At 39.0% G+C, this 21,850-nt stretch overlaps 1 pseudogene across 1 annotated transcript in view; it reads right to left on the reverse strand.

Moving 5' to 3' along the window:
• The window catches only part of LOC149840817 (mitogen-activated protein kinase kinase SIPKK-like), a 111,946-nt pseudogene extending 91,967 nt beyond the window's left edge, over positions 1-19,979 (reverse strand). Inside the window, exons 1-3 of the transcript XR_016431404.1 lie at positions 19,811-19,979; positions 19,614-19,698; positions 7,288-7,422 (exon numbers count right to left, since the gene is read on the reverse strand). The product of XR_016431404.1 is annotated as a mitogen-activated protein kinase kinase SIPKK-like (transcript). The remainder of the gene's footprint in view (positions 1-7,287; positions 7,423-19,613; positions 19,699-19,810) is intronic.
• Positions 19,980-21,850: the final 1,871 nt, after the last annotated feature.

A 21,850-nucleotide genomic window follows, 5' to 3' on the forward strand; every position in this document is an offset into this window, starting at 1 on the left:
CGAAAATGGCCGATATATCAATTAAATGTTAAAAATGCATTTTTGAACGGAAACTTAAATGAAGAAGTATATATGCATCCTCCCCCTGGTCTGTCTATTGAAAAAGGCATGGTCCTTCGTCTTCAAAAAGCCCTATACGGGCTTAAACAAGCCCCTAAAGCATGGTATGATCGGTTCAGTGGTACAATATTAAAACTTGGATTTAAATCTTGTTACACTGACACTGCTCTTTTTGTGAGATCTACAGGTACCTCATTGATCATTCTTCTTTTGTATGTTGATGATATGATCATCACAGGGAATGATCAAAAGAAAATTAAAGATATTAAAATTTTGCTTAAAAAATATTTTGATATGACTGATCTTGGTTTTTTGAGATACTTTTTAGGAATTGAAGTAGCCTACTCACCAAGAGGATATATTTTATCTCAAATCAAGTTTGCAGTTGATATTGTTGAGCGTTCAGGAATCACGGACACAAAATATGCTGATACTCCTGAAGTAATAAATGCGAAAATGCGAGCTGAAGATGGAGTATTATTAGATGATCCAACCCCTTATCGACAACTTATTGGATCGTTGATGTATTTGTCCATTACAAGGCCAGATATTGCGCATGTCGTACATTCTGCAAGTCAATTTCAACATGCGCCCACAACCGTCCACATGAGTGCAGTATTAAGAATAGTTCGATATATCAAGAAAACTATATCTAAAGGACTATTCTTATCCTCTTCCTCATCTTTAAGTCTTATTTCTTACACCGATTTTGACTGGGGAGGAGATCCCAATAACCGTCACTCAACTACTGGCTTTTGTGTATTTTTAGGTGATTCTCTCATTTCTTGGCGATGCAAAAAACAACAGAAAGTGTCTTTATCCTCTACGAAAGCTGAGTACAGGGCAATGGCTACCACAACCACTGAAGTTGTGTGGATGAGAGCACTACTTTCCGATATGGGTGTTGATGTCTCAGAACCTTCAAAGCTATGCTGTGATAATAAAAGTGTCATCTATATAGCCAGCAATCACACATTTCACGAGCGAACAAAACACATTGAGATGGATTGTCACTATGTTCGCGAAGAATATTTGAAGGAGACCATTACATTGCCATATGTCCAGTCCGAATTTCAGATTGCAGACATCTTCACCAAAGCTCTTCCACTACCTCAATTTTTGTATCTTCTTAGCAAACTTTCGGTGATTTCCCCATAAGTTTGAGAAGTGTTAAAAATAAAATTGTATCCAAATACCCAATAAGGGTATTTTTGTCTTTTATCATATAGTACAGTCCACTAGGGACTGAAATGTAATTTAACATTATAATAAATAAATAAACTGTCATACAGCTTAGGCACAACAGTCAAAATATGACTGTTGAGCAGCAGTCCAACTAGACGTTGGACTGCCACCCAACAGTCATAATAATGACTGTTGGAAGGCAGTCCAAAGAGTTGGACTGCCTCCCATGTGTTGGAGAGCCTCACTCCCTTGTTATTCCTCGATGCTTTTAGAAGCAAGTGAGGGTTTTCTCTAGAGTTTTTTCCCATCTTATAGGCTTGTATGCCTCTTGTGCTGTTTGGTATTTTTATCGCTTTTGAGATTGTATTTGGTCCATTAGTGACCATCTTTAAGTGAGTTTATTAAAGCCCTTTGTTGGCATTGTGTTTGTTTCCCTATTGTTCTATTGTACCTTGTTTCATTACAAGGACATATCAAACCCGATTGTCCTAAGCTTAAGTGAAAAGTAGCTTCCATTGGAGAGAAGACATTCAAAGCAAATGAAGAATCAAATAGGGATGAAGATATTAAAGTTTCCATTGCTCAACTTACAGAAACTCTCCGACAATTTATGAAGAACAACAACTCTACTCCATCTACTTTTGGCACCGCAATCTCATCAATGTTGTATGTATCGTACTGTATCGTACAATATGTATCGCTACTATGAAAAATATTGATACGATACGCACTCGTATCGCAATATGAGTGCATATCGTATCAGTATCGTACGATACGGGGTGTATCGTACGATACGGGGTGTATCGTACGATACGGGGTGTATCGTACGATACGGGGTGTATCGTACGATACGGGGTGTATCGTACGATACGGGGTGTATCGTACGATACGGGGTCAGCACACTTAAAAAACTGCTGAATCGTAAGGGTTAACTTCCTCATTTGTGTATAAGCCATTAGAGAGATATTCATGCATCCTATGACTTGTGAGAGTGATTTGGGGGCCGATATGTGCACAAAGGAGAGGGGTTTCGCAGATTGCTAAAGTAAAAGTGCATTTTCACCATTTTTCCACTCAACGAAGTGGGTTAAGGTAAAAAAATTTATTATGAGTATAATTACACCACAAAAATTCTGCCTTGGGGGGGGCTGCCCCCTGCAACCCCCACCAACTAATCACAAAGTTGGATCCGCAAAAATTAGAGATTTATATCAAGGTAGAAATCATCCTCCATACTCTTCCAACAAAGATGGTATCAGATGATCCAAAATGGCAATGGGGCACTCAAGTAATTAGTGTAAACCGACTGAAAATCGAGTGCAACTATTGTCATAATATTTTTGTTTATGTAATATGAATGTATAAGTCTTGTGGCATGTTCTTAATTACAATATACTTAATAGTTTGCATTGTTCTTGTAAAATAGTTGATGTTTGATGATGTCTTATGCATCTCATAGAGATATGAATGCTTCATATGTGATTTTATGGTTGCATTTTATGCATTTCATCATTGTTTCGTGTGTGATGATTTTTTAAAATTTTTGCTATTTTTTGATAATTTTTTTAGAAGTTTTAAAATTTTTTAAAAAAAAATTACGATTTTTTACAATGTGATATGATACGTATCTTATTTTGGACTCGACCAATACGGGTTACGATACAATACTTACAACCTTCGTTCTCATCACCTCCAGGTATGTCTTCTTGGATTCTTCACTTGGGTGCTTCTTTCCATAATACTCTGAATGCCCACCTTTTATTCGAACAAAGCACCAACTCTTTTAAATCCTTTGTTTCTACCGTCGATGGTACATCCTTAGATGCTAAAAGAATAGGAAACCTTGAAAAAGTTTTGAGCAAATCAAAAGAATTTTTTGTTCCAAAAATTAGCATTATTTCAAAACTTAACTTAAATCTTTTTTCGGTTTCTCAAATATCTGATCATGGTTGTAGAGTCTCTTTTTCACCTACGGATTGCTCTCTATAGGATCTCTGATCCGGAAAGTTGATTGGGCAAGGCCTGTTATCATAGGAGAGGGGACCTCTAATATATAGATTTTGTAATCATATTCACCTACCTTCCAAATCTTATTGTAATCTTATTTAATCTAAGGATGTTATCACTTGGCAAAAAAGACTTGGGCATCAAAGTGCCTCTAAATTGTATCTCTTTTCATTTTTGAAAAAATTTTGTAATGAAAAGTAATTTACTTGCAATGATTGTATTCTTGGCAAAATGCATTCTTCTACTTTTCCTAATAGTAACTTTGTTTAAAAAAAAAAACCTTTGAGTTGGTGCATTCGGATGTATAGGGACCGGCACCAGTCATGTCAAAGGGAGGTTATTGCTACTATGTTATTTTTGTTAATGACTATACTAGGTTCACTTGGGTGTAATTCCTTAGGTTCAAATCCGATGTTTTTTCAATCTTTAAAAAATTTAATGTTCTTATCAAAAATCAATTTCAAACTAATATATTTATTTTTAGATCTGATTCAGGTGGTGAATATATGTCAAATGAATTTCAAAATTATTTTAGACAAAATGAAATTATGCACCAAAGATCTTGCTCAAAAACTCTTCAACAAAATGGTCTTGCAAAAAGGAAACATAGGCACATTATTGAAATAACTAGAACACTTCTTATTTCAAAAAATGTTCCAAAATGTTTTTGGGCTGAAGTCGCGCTTACCGCTATATATCTTATAAATAGAATGCCATCTTCTTCTCTAAAAAATATTTCACCCTTTGAAAAAATATTTCAAATATCCCTAGTTTTCAAAAGAATAAGAGTTTTTGGGTGCAAATGTTTTATTTTTTTTCAAGAAAAAGATAAACTTTCACCAAAATCTCTTGAATGTGCTTTCATAGGGTATGGTAAAAATAAAAAAAGATATAGATGTTATAATTTCAAAAACAACAAACTTAATATTTCAAGAAATGTGACATTTCTAGAAGATAAAAATGAACCTAAGGAGGAAGTTGATTACTCATTTCTTTTTAACTTATTACCTAAAATAATTTTGATACATCAATTGATTATGGTGATGAGAGTATCTCTCTTGATATTGATAGGGATAATTCATTTGATCAAGATAACTCCCAAAATGAGAACTCCAATGAAGTTCGTGTGTATACCCGGTGTGAAGGGGAAAGTCATCAAAATGCTTTTGAAACTTATTCACAAAATCTTTCATTAGAAGATCTAGATAAATCTTTACCTAGAAAAACTCCTAAGATTTCTAGGTCTCCTCAAAGGTTTGTGCCCTACGAATATTTTTTCCCGAGATATAGGGTTTGTTTGATGATTCCCCATGCCTATCATGAACCCTCTAACTTCCATGAAGCCAAACAACATTCACATTAGATAGATGCTATGAAATTAGAATTAGAAGCTCTTAGCAAAGCCAACATATGGGAAAAAGTAAATCTATCATTAAGAAAAAAGGCTATTGGGTGTTGATGGGTTTATAAAGTAAAGACTAAAAGTGATGGGTCTTTATAAAGATATAAAGTTAATCTAGTTACAAAGGGATATTTGTTGGAGTATGATATTGATTATCATAAAACCTTTTCCCATGTTGCTAGGATGACTAGTGTTAAGACCTTAATTGCTTTAGCATCCATCAAACAATGACCTATTTACCAATTAGATGTCAAAAAATATTTTCTAAATGGTGATCTTTGTGAAGAAGTCTATATGGATCATCCGCCTGGGTTTGATATTAAGAAAGGAAAAGTTCTTAAACTTAAAAAGGCTCTTTATGGTCTTAAGCAAGCTCCAAAGGTTTGGTACGGCCGTTTTAGTAAAATTGTTATTGATAGTAGATTTGTTTCTTGTTATATTGACACTGCTCATTTTGTTAGAAATATAGGAAGCAATATAACTATTTTGTTATTATATGTTGATGATAATGATTATTACTGAAGTGATAAGAAAGGCACTGAATCAATTAAAAATGTTCTTAAAAGAAACTTTGATATGTCTAACCTTGGATTTCTAAGGTATTTTTTAGGTATTGAAGTTGCATATTCTCCTAGAGTGTATGTGCTCACCCAGATAAAACTTGCATCAGATATAATTGAAAAATCTAGACTAAGTGACGAAAAGGTGGATACTCCAGAGGTGATCAACGCAAAGATGAGGTTCAATGATGGAACTCCTTTAGAAGATCCTACTCCTTATCGTCAGTTGATTGGGTCTCTTACATATTTATTTATCACTAGGCCAGATATATCACATATGATTCACAGTGCAAGTCAATTTCAACATGCACCTACCACCGCACCTACCGTTGTTCACATGGCAGCTGACATGTGCATGGTCAGATATCTGAAGGAGACAGTGACAAAAGGGTTTTTCTTATCATCTTCTTCATCTCCTAGTTTAATTGCTTCTACTGACTCTGATTGGGGTGATAACCCAAATGATTGTATTTTTACCACATAATATTGTATTTTTCTTGACGATTCGAGGATATCATGGAGATGTAAGAAACAACAGAAGGTGTCACTGTCTTCCACTAAAGCTGAATATAGGGCAATGACAACCACTATCACTGAAATTGTATGGTTGTGGAGTCTGCTTAAAAACATGGGAGTCACATGTTAAAATATATGTATGAATATATATATTCAGTTTTATAATAACTAATGCCCATTAGGGGCATTTTTGTCTTTTTACATGTATAATAAATAATTATTTTAGAAAACAATTATTTATCTTTATTTTATTTTTATAATTGTTTTGTAATAAATAAGGCCATTGAGAGCTCTATGGTCATAAGACCATAGAGATGTTAATGTCTCTATTTGGGAGCCCCCAATGGCCCCTCACTCTCTCCTTTTTTGCTGTATAAATAGGAGTGTTTTCCCTCTATTCCTTCATGCTTTTTACTAAAACATTTGTTCAATAAATTGAATACATTTTTTATCCTCTTGTGTTGCCCTTTGTTGGCTATTATATTGTCCCTTTAGTGGACTTGTGCTTGTGCACATTGTGATTGTGATCTTGTAAGCCCTTAGTGGCATTGGTTTTATATTTTTCCGCTATTTCATTACATGGTACCAGAGCCATAGTACTCTTGGTCTTGTGGGAAGCATCATCATGTGTTCATTGTGCTCATGGTGACTCAAGTGGAAATATTCTTCCACATTTGGTTTCATTAAAGCCCCCTGCTAAACCAGGTTGAAAAACTTGAGGGCCTGTTGTTTCTCCTAAACCATGCTTGCATCGTCCAAATGACACCAAAACCTAGTTTTTGGTCTGGAAATGGGTTTAAACACAAAACTTGGCTTTCGACAGGATTTTGGGTGTCAAGCCAGTAGAGTATTAACAAAAATCAGTCACCGACATTGCTGATATTTTGAAAATAATTATCTCCATGTTAATGTAAGCCGATAATATCAGCAAGATATCGAGATATTTTCAAAATATTGCTAGAATATGAAATATCATGATATTTATGCAATTTTTTTGAAAAAAAAATTATATATTTTAAGCTTAGTTTTTCCATTTTTTATCGCCTTTGTATTTTAAAAACTTTTAAAACTTGTTTCAATGAAAAAAAATACATAACCTATTATTTTCTTATCTTTATTATTATTATTTATTTTTCTATTTTTAAATCTTCTGAGATTTTCTTGAGACTTTCCTGAGAAAACCACTTTTTAAAAAAACTCCAAGAAAAACCCTCTATGAGAAATTACTGAGAATAACACTAGTGAATATGATAAAAATATAAAACCTATTATTCGGCATCATTTCGATATATAAATAAAAATTAAGCACTTGCTTGTGCACCATTTATCCATCTTGACGTCTTTAAAGAGTGGCACTCATAGCAATAGCAACCTTCAACATGTGTTCTAGAATGTGCACCATGTCTAACAAAGATTTAAGTGTGGGAAAAGACTTTCTGAACACCTTTGCAGGGAACTGAAACAAAAAATATCATTGCAGAACTTAGCCTATAAATGTTTTTGAGTAATGTGATTTCATGTATAAGTAAACAAAAAGAGTTGAAGAATAAACAGAACCTTCAAAGCGAAAAACTGTCCAGTCCACTTGTGGCGTACAAGTTGAACGATGCCTCCTTCACCCTTTCCAATCACCTTGATAGTGTCAATATCAGCTAACGTGAATTGGACATCCAATGGCTGTATAGGTACTGGCTGTACATACAGTAAACACAACAAAAGAGTTAAAAAACATGGATTAGAGCCAAAAACTATGAGTATCAGTAAAAAATATGATAAAGAAATGGAACCATAATGCCATGAAGATCATGGTCATGTCCCAGTAAACATTTTTACTATTAAGAGGGCTGTTACATAATTCCTCAAATCAAACATTGTTCAATTCAAAAGCATAATAAGAAACACACACACACACACACACACACACACACACACACACACATATATATATATATATATATATATATATATATATATATATATATATATAGCTAACATGGATGGATTTCCAGTATGGGTTTGGCATCACTGCTCATATGCAGTGCTCGTTTTCCAGACTCATTGAACTAAGAAAATGCCAAATAGTAGGCTCCAAAAAAGATTTAAAACCCAAGGCCCATCATTTCCAAGGACATTTGAAGTGGTTGCTCCTAGTACCAAACCCAAATGGCGCCAGGAATTAGCTGTGATCATCCTTTTCTGACAATTTTTGACAAATTGATGTTGTAATGGTGTTGGAGAGAGACCATCATTTGTAATATGGAGCCATCTATTGTAGTTTTGTGCGTGTACATGTGCATGTATGTCAAATGAACATGACATAACTACAAGACATTAATGCCGCAATTGCTATGACAAATTTTCTGTAAATCTAGGCAAGGACTTGGCTCACGTATACTCAAATTTGCAATAAAAAAGAAGCAAAACTCAAATGGCACCTTAAAAAGTGTATATTCTTGAAGATCAATGCTAAGTCATTATAATTAATATTTGAAACAAGTATATTTGTGTGAGCAAGCGTCTGGTCATGGTTGGTGTCATGTCATGTTGACATGGGACATAGAAGATGCTAGGTGAAAGTAGGTTAAGATGAAGTTTTAGTATAAGTCTTATTTTTGAGATATAAAATTTGTTATGTTTTGACAAGTCATTTTTAAAAATTCCAACACCCTCTATTTCCAAGGAAGTGCCATCGGCAGTAGAAACAAATGATGCATTTGAATTAGGTGACATTCGGATAATATAGTCTTATGTGGGGTCATATGAAAAGAAGCTCCTGAGTCAAGAAGCCAAGAACACATACCAAGAGTAGAAGAGGATGCAATGGCCGCTCCTGAGGTAGATCCTTTAAGCAGTGGTTGCAATGCCTCCGTCAGTTGAGATAATGATTTGGTGAGGTCTTTGAGATTCAGAGTATCTTCATCTTGTTTCGATGGTGCAGTAGCAACACGTTTTTCTTGAGGCCTATATTTGTATCTAGGACATTGAGGCCTAATATGACCAAGTTCATTATAGTTATGGCAAATGATTTTTTATTCTCCTCTATTCTTACCAAAATGAGGAGGTTTATATGGCTTGATATAATGTCCTGTTTTTGATGCGGCAAGTGCGCAATCCTCTTCTTGACCATTGCTAGAGGTAGCGAGCACACTAACATTTTTACTCATGTTTAGCCTAGTTTCTTCTCCACTAAGTTTAGTGAGAATCTCATGAATAGGAGGAGGAGATGAGGATGATAGCAAAGAGGCCCTTGTTTGTTCAAACTCGGGTCTCAAACCATAGAGAAAAGCGAAGAGTTTATCTTCTTCAACTTGGACTCTTCGCATTTCTATACACTTTCCTTCTCATTTGGGTTCAAATTGAGCAAGTTGGGTCCAAATGAAATATAACTCCATGAAGTAATCTCTTACCTTTTTATCTCTTTGTTTAATATTTCTAACTTTTTCTTGGAGGTAATATTTGTGAGTCATATCTTTTTCGGTAAACATACATCTAAGATATTCCCATGCTTCATTTGTCTTTTTGTAACATAAAAGGTTTGAGGCAATTTTTGTATCAACTCCACTTAGCATCCATGAAAGAATCTTGGCGTTTTTCATTTCCCATTCATCCAACTTTTTGTAGTATTCTTCCAAGGCTTTGTTTCTTTCTTCAAGGCTAGTCTCAACACCATTTTCACCTAAAGTAATTTTGGGAGTAGGTTCAAGAATAGTACCTCTTACGAATCCCCACAAACCTTGTCCCTTTATAAAAGTCTCCAAATGTCCCACCCAAATGTTGTAGTTGCTTCCTTCAAGTTTGAATGGCGGAATAAAGTTGGAGTTGCTTGTATTGTGTGAGAAAAATTCACCCATGATAAATCAAGAGATAACAACGATCCACCACCACGAAAGAGAGCAAGCACGCTTTACGAGGCAGCCCACCAATGCACGATTGATCATACACCAAGCTTTGATACCATGAAAAAAGTCTCACAGATAATCAAGTTTACAAATAACTTGATAAAACATTCACAACATAGGCTATAACAAAATATCACTTCAAGTGCTATGTGGCACAAATGTAAACAAAATGCATCAAATGAACTTATATTTTGTATTGACTTGAGGGTGAAAAGCCTCTTAGAAATATATATTACAATGGGTTGTATTGCCCTTATTTATAGCCACCATACAAGGTTGAAGAGTCGTTGGGTTGTCCCCAACGACTCTAATTAGAGCCGTTGGAAACAACCCAATGACTCTTACTTATTGTGTCAGCAGGTACAACAGAAAAGGCTGTACAGAAAAGACTAACAGTCAGCAGGTACAACAGTCAATTACAGTCAATTAATGATTGTTGTACAGAAAAGGTTGTACAAAAAAGACAAAAAAGACTAAAAACTATAAAAATAAAAAATTACAGAAATAAATAAAAGACAGATTACAAGTATATTACATATATGTATTATTTTTCTAACAACAACTACGTCCAACTCAGGTATATAAGTGGTGCAAATTGTGTTCTTCCCAATAGGGTTATACACGTCTAACGCATTGTCAAGAGCTATTACAGTTATATGCAATTGTTCTACGAATTTTACCGAAACAAATGAGTGTGTGGCACCACAATCAAAGAGTACAAAAGTTGCTTAACCAACAACAAGAATGGTACCTTGGACGAGATTCCCCTTACTCAATTGCTCGACCGTGGCTGCGTAGACTCGACCTGGCTCTTTCTTGACTCCACTTGACCGTGTCTGCTGTTGCTGAGGTACGCCACCAGATCGCTTGAGGTCATCAGCCGCCTTCTTGCGACAGTCGTGCATGTAATGGCCCATCTTGCCACAATACAGGCATCCGCCTGTGTCCCGCAGGCAAGATTGTCCATCGTGGGGCCTCTTGCACTTGGGGCAGCTATCTCCAGAAGGCTGCCTGGGCGGTGGTGTGAGAAAGCACGCTCGTCATTCCCTGCATGGTCCTGTCATCGGCAGAGAGAGGAGAGAGAGAGAGAGAGGGAGAAAGAGAAAGAGATATCAAGAGAAAAGGGGGTCAGTCCATCGTGACTGCCCTCTCATTCTATTAATACAATTAGTGTATAAACTAGGGTACGAAAATACCCTTTAAAAAAGAGTTAATATATATTCTACACTTATTGGGTCTGGACCCGATCCATTATATAAATGGATCGGGTCAGACATATACAAATGACTTCTTCTTTTCACCCTCCCTCAAGTTGTGCATGGTGTTGGACCATGAACAACTTGTTCTTCATAAACCAAAATCTATCCTTTGTCAAGCCTTTAGTGAGGATGTCAGCAACCTGTTCTTCAGTTGGCACATACATAGGCTCAATCTCCTTGTCTTCAACCTTTTTCCTAATAAAATGTTGATCTATTTCAATGTGCTTTGCTCGACTATGGTGGATGGGATTGAATGACATGTTGATGGCACTTTGATTGTCACACAACAACAGTGACCGAGCAATCGGTTCTCCCATTTCTGTCAGGAGATGTCTAATCCATGTGCCCTCGGCCGTGGCAGTGGCCATCGATCTGTATTCAGCCTCGGTGCTTAATCTAGCAACAGCCTTTTGTTTTCTACTGCTCCAGGATACCAAGTTTGGCCCAATGAAGCTGCAATAACCGGATACTGATCGTCGTTCGTCTGGATCACCTGCCCAATCAGCATCAGCATAAGTGACGATCTCATGGTCCCCGCCTGGATCTAATTCTCTTTTCTTGTATACCAACCCATCACCAACTGTACCCTTCAGGTAACGAAGTATATGTTTGACTGCCTCCATATGTGACATACGAGGTTCATGCATAAACTGGGATACTTGATTAACCGAATATACTATGTCAGGTCTAGTAAAGGTCAGGTATTGCAACATGCCAACTAAGCTGCGATACTTAGTGGGATCTTCATATATATCCCCTTCCTGTGACCTCAATTTATGATGAATGACACTTGGAGTGGTTAACGGCTTACAATCTGTCATGCCTGCTCTGCCGAGAATGTCCAACGTATATTTGTGTTGAGTAAGGATAAGGGTATCATTTCTGTTATCAACTTCTACCCCAAGAAAATATCGCAGCTCTCCCAAATCTTTCATCTTAAATCTCTGATTTAATAACTTCTTCACCTGCTCAATGTGACTTTTACAGTTCCCTGTGATAATGATGTCATCAACATATATCAACAGAAGAGTAGTGACTCCTTGTTTATTGTGAATAAATAATGAGTGATCCAAAAGAGACCGAGAGAAGCCATGCCGTTGTATTTCTAGAAAAAAACTGTCGAACCAGGAACGAGAAGCTTGTTTCAAACCATAGAGTGCTCTCTTTAATTTGCATACATATTTTTTGGCGTCTCGTTCTGCATATCCAGTGGGTTGTTCCATGTAGACCTCTTCTTTTAAATCCCCGTGTAGAAAGGCATTTTTTACATCCAGCTGGCTCAATGTCCATCCATGTTTAATGGCTAGACTCAACACAATACGAATGGTCCCCATCTTAACTACAGGACTAAAAGTTTTATCAAAGTCTTGGCCTTCCTCTTGTGTGAATCCCTTGGCTACAAGTTGAGCTTTGTACCTTTCGATGCTCCCATCTGGTTTATATTTTATTTTGTACACCCATTTTGACCCAACGACATTTCTGTTCAGTGGTCTAGGCACAATCTCCCATGTGCCACATTCATGTAAGGCCTCCATTTCTTCATTCATTGCTTCTACCCATCTTCTAGAGCTCGCAGCTTGATAGAACATAAGAGGCTCATCCTCTTTACATATGGATGTCAAGAATAGCTGAAAGTCCAATGAAAATTTTTTATAACTTACCCACCTGTCAAGCGGATGTCGAATCCGTGAAGATCTTCTGATATCCATTTGCTGCGAAACAGATGATCCAGAAGGATCCGTGTTCATACAAGGAATGGATGAGGGTTCTTTCTCTCGCCGAGTGTATACAATACCCTTATACCTTGTTGGCTCCAAGTCATATGTGACAGTTTCCTCCGTTTGGGTCTCATTGGCTGAATCCTCATGTGGCTCATTCTGACTGCAATTTTCTGGACATTCTACTGTACCATTGGAGAAGAGTTCTGAATTTAACCATGGGTAGTATACCTCAATGCTGGAGCTTGAGTTATCAGTATCCACCATAGTTGAATTATTATCCTGATCAGCAAAGTTCATTTCATCGAAAATAACATTCCTTGATATTTTGACACGCTTACTCAGGGGATCATAACACTTGTACCCTTTGTAATCTTCGGCATATCCTATAAACCTGCATTTCAAAGCTTTATCTTGGAACTTGTGCCTGAGTGAGCTATCAATGTGCACATAACAAACAGACCCAAACACACGTAATTCATGATAATCAGGTTGTATGCCAAAAAGAGAGAAGTATGGTGACTTATTTTCTAAGATATTCATGGGCAAGCGATTTATCACATGAACTGTGGAGTGGAAGGCCTCAGTCCATAATGATGTAGGGAGATTGCTCCCGTGCATCATGCTCATTGCAGTCTCAACAATATGTCGATGCTTCCTCTCAGCAATCCCATTTTGTTGAGGTGTATGAGGGCAAGACACTCTTCTCTTTATCCCATTATGTTGAAGGAAATTAACAAAATCACTCGAGGAGAATTCACCTCCTCCATCACACTGGAAATTAAGAATGTTGGTAGAGAAATGATTTTGAACGAAAGAGTGGAATTTCTGGAACAATCCAAAAACTTCTGATTTGTGCTTCATAAAGAATATCCAAGTATAACGTGAGTAACTATCAACGAAAATAAGATAGTATTTACTGCCAGAAAAAGAAGTAATTGGAGCAGGACCCCAGACATCTGAACAAATGACCTCAAATGGCCTTGAAGCTCTTTTATTAATGGAAGCAAAAGGTAAGACATGACTCTTACATAGATGACAGCTAGAACATTTCGTATCAACGACTTCTGAACTCAGACTGGACTTAGGAATAAGATTATTCATGACAAGTTTTTCAATAAAATGGCGACCACAATGGCCAAGACGACTATGCCAAAGTCTTGGCTTATTACTTTCAGAAACATTAAATAAAAAATCAGAATCAAAGACTTGGTGAGGCTTCAAGGATGAATAGTTGGGATGAATGAAGGAAGGATCTTCTTGGAAGATGTACATGTTGCCCCATCGTTTTCCTTCAGCGAATGTCCTCCTCGTGCGAAGATCCTTGACATAAACAGAAGAGGGAGTAAATTCAACTGAAGCATTTGCATCATCAACAAGCTTTGAGACAGAAACAATGTTCTTTTGAATATTAGGAGCATGGATGACACTTGGAAGTTTAAGAGAGGACTTTGACATGTGTATAATGGCATTTCCAGTATGTGAGATGGCATGATGTGATCCATCTCCTGTGACAATGCTATTCTTTCCAACATAAGGTGTAAGAGTCAAGAGTTTACCTACATCACCTGTAACATGAGTAGCTGCTCCGGAGTCGACATACCAAGTTCCTTTGTCATTTTGTTTCATATTCAATCCTGCCAAGGCTGCCAACAACAACTCTTTTACTTCTCCATCCTTTCTAGCCTCTGCTTGTGGAGCTTTCCCTTTGTTTTGAGGATTAAACCAACAGTTCGCTTTAATGTGCCCTTTCTTGTTGCATAGGAAACAAGTGGGAATGGGTCTTTGTCCCTGGACATTGGGTGTTGGAAGTATGCCACGACCTCCATAGTTATTTCTCCCTTGTCCTGCTTTTCCTCGAAAAGAACTTCCTCTACCTCGACCATAACTCATTCCCATAGCCAGCACATCTTGTGTTCCGGAATTCCCATGAAAGGCTTCAGAGGAACCTTTCAGATTCATCTCATATTGCAACAGTTTTGCACGAAGATCTTCAAACTTTGGAAGTTCTGGTAAACATAGTAAAGTTGTCGTCATAACATGATAATCTGGCCCCAATCCACTCAAGGTTTGTTGTACTTTATCTTTTTCACTGACAAGACACCCAACAACAGCCAACTGATCTGTGATGCCTTTCATTTTATTCAGATATTCCATAATAGACATGGAATCTTTCTTCAGCATCTGAAATTCTCGGTTAAGAAACATAATTCTTGCCTCAGAGATTTGTGAATATGTTTGAACTAACATATCCCACAGTTCCTTTGTCGAACAATCATCAGGAAGAGCAATAAGGACCTCCTGTGAAAGAGTTGAGGTAATATACGCCACTAACGATTGATCCCTCTTCATCCAAGCAACATATTCTGGATTCTTGTGAAGAACAACAGATTGTTCTCCTTTATCATCGGCTTTTTCTTGCGAAAGGAATTCTGGAGGTGGTGGAATCGATCCATCCAGATGACCAGAGAGGTCCTGACTCTTTATAAACGGGATGATCTGTCTTTTCCAGGTTAAGAAGTTACAATTATTCAGTTTTTCAGAGACTAGTTGGCCGAGGAAACTTGAGGACAGGCATGAATTCCCATGAGTAAAATCCATTTGATTGAACTGACACTTAGGTATATAAAAAAAACAAAACAAAACACTGCTTTGAGCACTCGACCAGTGAGAATACTCGGCTGACAGATGTCAACAGAGAGAGCAACAGTGATTAGCAGACACTTCTTTTCGAGCCAACGAAAACAGAAAACAGCAGACACTTCTTTTCAGAGCCAACGAAAACAGAAAACAGCAGGGATTAACAAAGGAAAATCAGATTAACAGAAAAGGAGAATACTCGGCTGACAGATGTCGACAGAGAGAGCAACAGTGATTAGCAGACACTTCTTTTCGAGCCAACGAAAACAGAAAACAACTGGGATTAACAAAAGAAAATCAGATTAACAGAAAAGGAAAACACAGTAATCTGAAATGAAAAACAGAATCACGATGGTAGAATCTCAAAGGAAAAGGAAAAGGGTATCGAGTTTCAGAAATAGGAAAGAGGAAAGAGTTTCAGAAATAGGAAAGAGGAAACCTGTTATCGTGAAACCGACATCAACCAGCCTCTTTTAGATCCACACAGATCCACTCACCTGTGCCTTACGTTCCCTGATTCACGTTGATGCCTCAGTCGAGTTTTTCAGAAATAGTAAAGAGGGAACCTGTGCCTTACGTTCCAGATTCACGCTGATGCCTTACGTTCCCAGATTTACGTTGATGGACAGGAAACGATGCAGCCCACGCAGATCCAGACCGAGATCAACCAGCCTCGTTTAGGCCAACCACACAGATTCACGCACCTGATGCCTTACGTTCCCAGATGATAGCTCTGATACCATGTGAGAAAGCACGCTCGTCATTCCCTGCATGGTCCTGTCATCGGCAGAGAGAGGAGAGAGAGAGAGGGAGAAAGAGAAAGAGATATCAAGAGAAAAGGGGGTCAGTCCATCGTGACTGCCCTCTCATTCTATTAATACAATTAGTGTATAAACTAGGGTACGAAAATACCCTTTAAAAAAGAGTTAATATACATTCTACACTTATTGGGTCTGGACCCGATCCATTATATAAATGGATCGGGTCAGACATATACAAATGACTTCTTCTTTTCAGGTGGATGGCCCTGTTGTCATTGACGCTTTGCCGGAGGAAACTATTTCTTCCCTCCTTCGGTCTTCACAGGTAATGGTGGCCTCTGCCCTGGGCCATTGGAATGGGTCCTCTTCTGATCACCAACTATCGCAGGTGGCTTCTTCGCCTGCGTGCTCTTCGAACGCTCCCAATCCTCGTTCAGTAGGGTGGTTGCTGCTACTGCCGCGGAAAAAGTTGCGGGCATGCTGGTGAGAACCCTATGCCTGAGTCCTTCCTTTAGTCCGCGTATGAACTTCCCAGACCGCTCATGGTCATCTCCGAATAGGTTGGGACAGTAGCGTTCCAACCGCTGAAATTTGGCGATGTACTCACCCAGACTCAAGCCGCTTTGACACAGCTCCAGAAATTCCACCTTCTTTTCCCTCACATGAGGAGGGAAGTAGTTTCCGAGGAAAGCCCTCCGGAAGGCCTCCCAAGGAATCACATCCGCACCCGGGAACTGCATTTCCCGAGTAGAGTCCCACCATTCGCGAGCGCGTCCTTAAGTCGAAAGGACCCGAACATCGTCTTCTTATCGTCAGGAACGGACAGAACTTGGAACACTCGTTTCACCTCTTTGATCCAACTCTCCGCCATATCAGGGTCAACCTTTCCAGAGAAAGTTGGAGGGTCGAGCTTCAGGAATTTTTCGTAAGTAGCAGTTGGTGTATTCCCAATAAGGGAACCCGAATCCTGTTGTGGGCGACCCTGGCTTCGAATCGCCTCTGCCAGGGAGTTGAGGGTATCCATCATGAATCCCCTCTGCTCGCACAACTCATCAGCCATGTTGTTGATTGAGTTCCTCGTCATCCTTGAAAAGTAGCCAAGGTTAACAGTCAATATATTGAAGAAGCACAAGAAAGACATAAGCATGAAATATAGGCAAAATATAGGTCTTTATTACGAAAGTCATTTATTTCAAATCCAGCAGTATTGGTACACAAGCCAAAATATTCTATTCAGAAATGATAAAAGAGTTAACAGACTCCAACAAAACTTGGTAGGTGCTACCTCCCCTTAGGGACGGCTAGAGTACTACCTAAGATATTCTCTTTTATTGCCTGTGCGCTTAAATCTGCGCTTAGGGGTGAAGGGAGGTGGCTCCTCATAGGAGGTCTCCTACCCGTAGAGGGGCGTCGCTAGTGTATATTCCGGTGAGTCAAGACTATAACTTGACGAATCAGTTGCAAGCATGTATGTGGGTGATACACCGCCCACTGGGTCTGCTGGAGGTGGTGGCTGCTTGCTTGCAGTCGGAATTGTGATCTTGTCGTCGTGCTCGGCCTTGCGGGGGCAGGCATTCATGGCGTGCCCTGAGTTCCCACAGAATACACACTTCTCTACTATCTCTGGGGAACATAATCTCTCGCTGACTCTTGTGGTGCCTGCTGGTGCACCAGAACATGCGAAGGCGCGAATCCAGCTTCTCGAGCATAAACTTCAGCCCACGTTGCTGCCAAGGGTATTTGGTAGGCGATCGGTAGGGGAAAGCCCTGATCATCCGTAAAAATGGGTAGAGGAGGGCGGTTAGCCCAGTAACCAGCCCCGAACATCTCATGTCCACCCCTCTCCCTTACAGAACGGCCACGCAACCTACGCGTGCCCCTACCGTGACTACCACTAGAACCAGCAAACGGACCCATCTTTCAAACTGTACTACAAACAAAAACAACAATATAATTTAATATGAGCATGTTATAAACTATCTAATACATACTTACAGCACGATGGGATGCTCAATGGTCAAGATTTCACTTCTTTCTAAACTGGCTCTGATACCAAGTTGTAACGCCCCCAAAATTTACCACTTATGATTTTGAAAACATTATAACATTAGTAACAAACCCCTTTTTAAAATTTCGAAACATCAGCGAAAGAAATCCAGAGAAGGAAAACAAGTGGATGAATTCTGGGTACGTTAGCTCGAAGACCAATCATCAAACAATTTCTCAAAGTAGTAAGGAACAAAAGCAATCATTTATCAATAGTCGTTGTTGTATAACAAATAACAGTTTTTTTTTCCATAATCCAAAAACCCAACAAAATCCCAAAACTCCGAGCCAGGATGCTAGCAGAAAGAAGAGGAAACTTGAGCCATGTTACATCGTGCCATCGACCGCATGTGAAGTCCTACTCCTCACCTGCCTATAAAATGGGTTAGTTTTGTGATAAACTAGTAGGGTGCACAAGTAGACAATGTAGAAAGTAGCAGGATATGCATGAGATAAGCAATATTTCATTTAGTACAGTGAAAGTAACAGCAACAGTAACAGTAACAACGGTATAACTAGAAAATAAGAGACTTAAGTCTAATATAATATTCCATCATGACTATCACTATACTACACAGAGCATACATCATAGGCAAAAACAACAACTAATGTAAATCTAAAACTATTATGAGCAGGATATTATTTAAGTTTTGATATGTAACTCTCCTGTAAGTACGCACAGACGCGAAACGTAGAAACAACCGAGACCGATCCGGGGGTCCATTATGTCAAGTGCTTTTCTTATTATCGCGAATGGCTGACTGAGTCCGCTCCTAAGGGGATGGTCAATGACCAAGAGAGTAAATCCTCAAAGGCATTTGTGGCCCATGGATGCATCCAACTTCTGTAGAAATACCTGAAAGTTACCACCTAGGATAATTTATGGTAATCTCAATTCCCCTAACTCTGATGACTGGGGAAGCCGGGTCTTTTGCCCCTGGGGTGGTTGTTAACAACCTGTCCATCGGAGTTTTCGTACCATCCATCCTCTCCCTTGATGAACCGTGAGGTCGAAAGGGCGCGACGGGGGTTTCTTAACCGTCGTCTTTCAAAGAGTCAATACGTCCCAAGATCTTCAAACCACACTCACATGTGAAACTTCCAATCTCTCCTCATTGTTTAGGGGAAATTTTGAGAAAAGCATGCATAAAATTTTTCTAGACCCACAAAATTAGGATAAACTGTAACAGAAACGGTCAGGTTTCAGCATACCAACTCAACGCCCCAACTCAGATCATATATGCACACAAAGCCACTCACACAAACCACCACTGAATCAGGATCAGAACAAAGACTTCAAGCTGAAGTTGGTTTTTTTTTTCCTCTAATGATAAAGACGCGCCCAAAAGGTTGTAACATTTACCAGAAAGAAGAACACGAAAGAGAAAAGATTCTTATGCAACAAGCAAAAACAGCAAATACCATCGTCATCAATTTCCCCACAGAACCATGAAAAAAGAAAAAAACACGAATTATCCACCCATCTCGATCAACGACCAATTCAGTCCAGAACGAAAACCACAAAAGAGAGAGATAAAGGAGGGAAAAGAATGAAGATACCGAATCCAAGCCACCCTCGGGAAGGATACGCAGCCCATCCTTGTTGACCAAGAGATCACTATCATTGAACGCCCCACTCCGCGTCCTAAACCAATTGAAGAGAAAATGAATAGAAGAGAACCAACCCTTCACCATGACGAGGAATCCACCACAAAAGAAACCAACGAAGAGGAAAAGGAGGAGGAGGAGGGGCTTACAGGAACTTGGTGAGGGGGGGCTTCTGGTAGCGAAGAGAGACCGTGAGTTTTGGACTCGACCGATCGGTCTTCATGGCGTCGACAGGAGGACTTCTGACCCTGCTCTGAGCATGGCCACAGAGGAAAAGAGAGGTGTGTCGCAGAAGAAGAAGAATGAAGCAGGCACTAGGCAGGCAGGCGGGAAGTGTCAAAATCCGGTGGAGGTTATATGTCCCCCCCCCCCCCCCCGAACACGCACTGTAGCCACAGTGCGCTACAGTGCGTGTTCCGGGGAGAAGACGTAACACCCTCTAGTCAAAATCTCATGGGTAGGTTGTGGTGGGGCGGCGGGGGGGAGCGGATCACGTCATACTGAACATGAGCATTTTTGCTCATGCAGACATCGTGGCCGTCTGTTTGCATTTTGGATGAATGCCACGTGGTTTTGTTGACTTTTGAGATTTTTAAAATGCAAATCGGATGGCCACGATGTCAGCATGAGCAAAAACGCTCATGTTCAGCATGACCTGATCCGCTCCCGCCGGAGGGAGACTCCCCAACCCAGACTTGTACGATTACTTTTAACGTTTCAGTCAAGGTGACGTAGGTAAAGAGCCTCATCCTGGTGGTGGTGGTGGTGGTGGTGATGGTGGTGGTGGTGAATCCCAATTTTTAATAAAATTAACCACATTTGGAAATTGGATGGGGATAAGTGAGAATTAGAATGTGAAAAGTTGGTTTAAATATTTGACTACCACAGAATAAGTACATGTGATGTTTTATTGAATGTGATGGATTCAAATGTTAAATGTTGAATTAAATGAGTTTTCTGAAAAATGGTCCTTGCCCTATTCACGATTTGCAACTTGGTTCATGCTTTAAGTGTTTTTACAAACTAATCCCCACCAATTCTGCCGTTAGTTCAAGAAGATGGTCATTCCGTTGGAAGGGTTTATATAAAATGACCACTATACACTTACAGATCCCTAGCCCTAAATCCTTGCACCACCAAGTTCCCAAACTCACCACTGTCTCTACCCAAACCCTCTCCTTCACCATTCGTTTTGCTCTCTGTCTACTTCTCAGCTGCTCTTCAACATCTGTGGCCTTTGGTTTTATTTGGCGTTTCGTTTCTTTGGGTTAAGCCTCTCAATGCTCAATGGAGAGAATGGTTTTTCTCTCATTTTTTTTCACACTATATCACGTACATGTGCCACTGCCTTCTTAAGTTGGCCGACGCTCATATTGATGCCATTTGCTGGACTATATACTACATACGTCTTGGTGTTCAAGATAAAAGTAGACCAGTGAAAACTACAAAAGCATAATTTTACCTTGTGCTGTTTGTAGAGAAAAGATCTTGAACGCAATGTGCTCCTCAAAAGTACATGAATACGAAAAGAATAAGAAAATGATGGTAACAAAATCTCATTGTTGGGATTTAGTAGTTTTGTTTTTGTTACAATTTTCAGTGTTTTTGCAATATCTTTCCTGCTTTTCCAACTTTTTCAATAATGGTCCTGGCGTGAGGGTAGAATAGTTGTTTTTTGCAAATTAATCCATGCTTTATTTATTTGTTACTTGCAAAATTTGGTTCTCTAGGGGAGCAGAATTGATATTTTGCCTAGAGAAACGGCTGTTAATCTTGGGGACTGTTTTGCAACGGTTAACAAAAAATAGTTTGCAAAAATGCTTAATGCAGGGGACTAATTTGCAAATCGCCTATACGGCAGGAAACATTTTTCAAAAAACCGTTTAAAGTTTAAATATTTGACTACTACAGTACATATGTTTCTTTTTTGAAACGCAGGCAGGGGTAGAGAGACGCAGCCAGGATCAGATGCCATCACATGACACACTACGCTGCACCTAGCTGCCCTCCATCTTCTTTTGGGCCCCACAACTGGTAGACTATCTGTCAACGATGGAGGGCATCAGGTGCAGCTGCACACTTCAAAGTGTGCCATGTAATAGCACCTGATCGTGGCTCATCTGCTTAACCCCAGCTATTTTTGCTATGGAATCCAAAGGTTTAATATATATATATATATATATATATAT

This window comes from Nuphar pumila, chromosome 4, assembly GCF_984573655.1.
Source record: "Nuphar pumila chromosome 4, dmNupPumi1.hap1.1, whole genome shotgun sequence".
Lineage (NCBI taxonomy): Eukaryota > Viridiplantae > Streptophyta > Magnoliopsida > Nymphaeales > Nymphaeaceae > Nuphar > Nuphar pumila.